The following is a 2,098-nucleotide window of genomic DNA, read 5'->3' as shown; positions in this document are numbered from 1 at the left end:
TCATCGCATAAAATAAAAGATATTGTTGAGTTGTTGCCTGAATTCAACCCAACAAGCGATACGTCTCTAAACTCTGTGCAATTTGTGAAACGAGTTGAAATGCTTAAAAACGCCTATAATGGGCAAGAAAGTGCTATAATATTTGCGGTTCAACAAAAAATGCGCGGTTCGGCAAAACTGTGGATCGATTCGCTACAGTGTGCATTGGTTAATTGGTCACAGTTCGTAAATAGATTTTTAAATGATTTTCCGTGTATGCATAATGAAGCAGATACGCACATAAAACTCTCGCGAACAAAACGTCAACAATCAGAAACGCCGGCTGAGTACTTTTATAGAATGCTGGCGCTTGGTAATAAAGGTGGCTTAACAGAAGCAAATATTTCGCGACACATAATAAATGGTATCAATGATAATGATTTGAAACGAAAAATATCAAATGAGTACGTACGGTGTCAAGATTTGTTAAAAGATATCATGAGTTACAGTGTATATAACGATGTATATCAAAACACTTATAAGCCGAAAACATCTTCAACCGTGTCTAAGCCTCAATCGTTTAATGTAAACAATAATAATAATTTGCCAAATTCTAAACAACAACAAGCAAAAAGTTTTAAATGCTATAATTGTGGTAAGGTCGGGCATCTTGCCGTAAATTGCCCCGAACCACAAAAGAAACAAAGATGTGCAAAGTGTCAACGTACGACCCATAAAACCGAAGAATGTTTTGCCAAAACTAACGTAAATAATATTGAAAACGCGGTCGTGGAAAAACATGTTCAAAATAAAAGTGACGGTATATACAAACAAATAAATGTGAATGGTCATGCTACGTGTGCATTCGTTGACCCAGGTAGCACGCGTACACTAATACGGAAAACATTTGCAAACCGCATCGGGACTCTTAAAAACGAAATAACAGTGTTAAGAGGTTTCGGTGGTGGCGAATATGTTTCCACGCGTAAAATAAATGTGTTACTAAAAATTGATGAACAACAGCTTGAAGTAGATATGTTAGTTATTAATGATGACCTTATTTGTGAGAACGTACTCCTCGGTAAGGATGTACTATGTGGCTATAGCAAACGCCTTATAATAGAAAATGATCAGTGCCGTGTTGAGCAAATTCGTAATATCAATACTCCAAACGGGTTAAGCGAAAAACAAAATAACCAGTTCGAAAACATTATGAGTGAGTTTCGTGGAGTTTTTGCGGAAAATATTGCGAATATAGGAAAATGCGGTATCTCTAAAATGAAAATTAATTTAAAAACTGATACACCTATTCAGTTAAAGCCATATCGCGTACCTTTTTGCAAGCGACCTATAATATCGAAAATAATAGCCGAGCTATTAGAAAACGAAATTATCCGATTAAGTGAATCGCCATATTCGTCTCCGGTAGTTTTGGTAGAAAAGAAAAATAATGAGCACCGACTATGTGTAGACTATCGTTGCCTTAATAAAATTACGGTAAAACAACCCTTCCCCATGCCGAATATGGAGGAACAGTTCGCACAACTAGCGGGAAATCGATTTTTCACTACCCTCGACCTACGCATGGGCTACCATCAAATCGAAATTGATGAAGCCTCGAAAAGATACACCGCGTTTGTAACGTCAGATGGACAGTTTGAATTTAACCGTATGCCTTTCGGTCTCATTAACGCACCTGCCGTTCTTCAATCTATCATGAATAAAATCGCATCGAAAATGCAAACTGGTGAAGTGCTTGTGTACTTGGATGATATTGTGATTCCAAGCAAAACAATCAATGAAGGACTCTTGCGATTAGAACGATTTTTGCAACTTCTCAAAGAAGCCGGACTTACGTTACGTCCCGATAAGTGTAACTTCCTGGCCACGAAAATCGATTATCTTGGACACATCATCAATGAAAAGGGAATCACACCGGGTAAAAATAAAGTGTCTGCCATTCAAAATTTTAAGCAACCAAACAACATAACCGAGGTAAGACGTTTTTTGGGCCTCACGGGTTTCTTCAGGAAATTTGTGAAGGACTATGCTATTATATCGAAACCTATTTCCATATTATTGACTAAAGCTAATCAGGACAAATTCACATGGGGCCCTG

Source organism: Eurosta solidaginis, chromosome 3 (assembly GCF_040869045.1).
Source record: "Eurosta solidaginis isolate ZX-2024a chromosome 3, ASM4086904v1, whole genome shotgun sequence".
Lineage (NCBI taxonomy): Eukaryota > Metazoa > Arthropoda > Insecta > Diptera > Tephritidae > Eurosta > Eurosta solidaginis.
The sequence above is the reverse complement of the archived record's forward strand: the minus strand, read 5'-3'. Positions refer to the sequence as shown.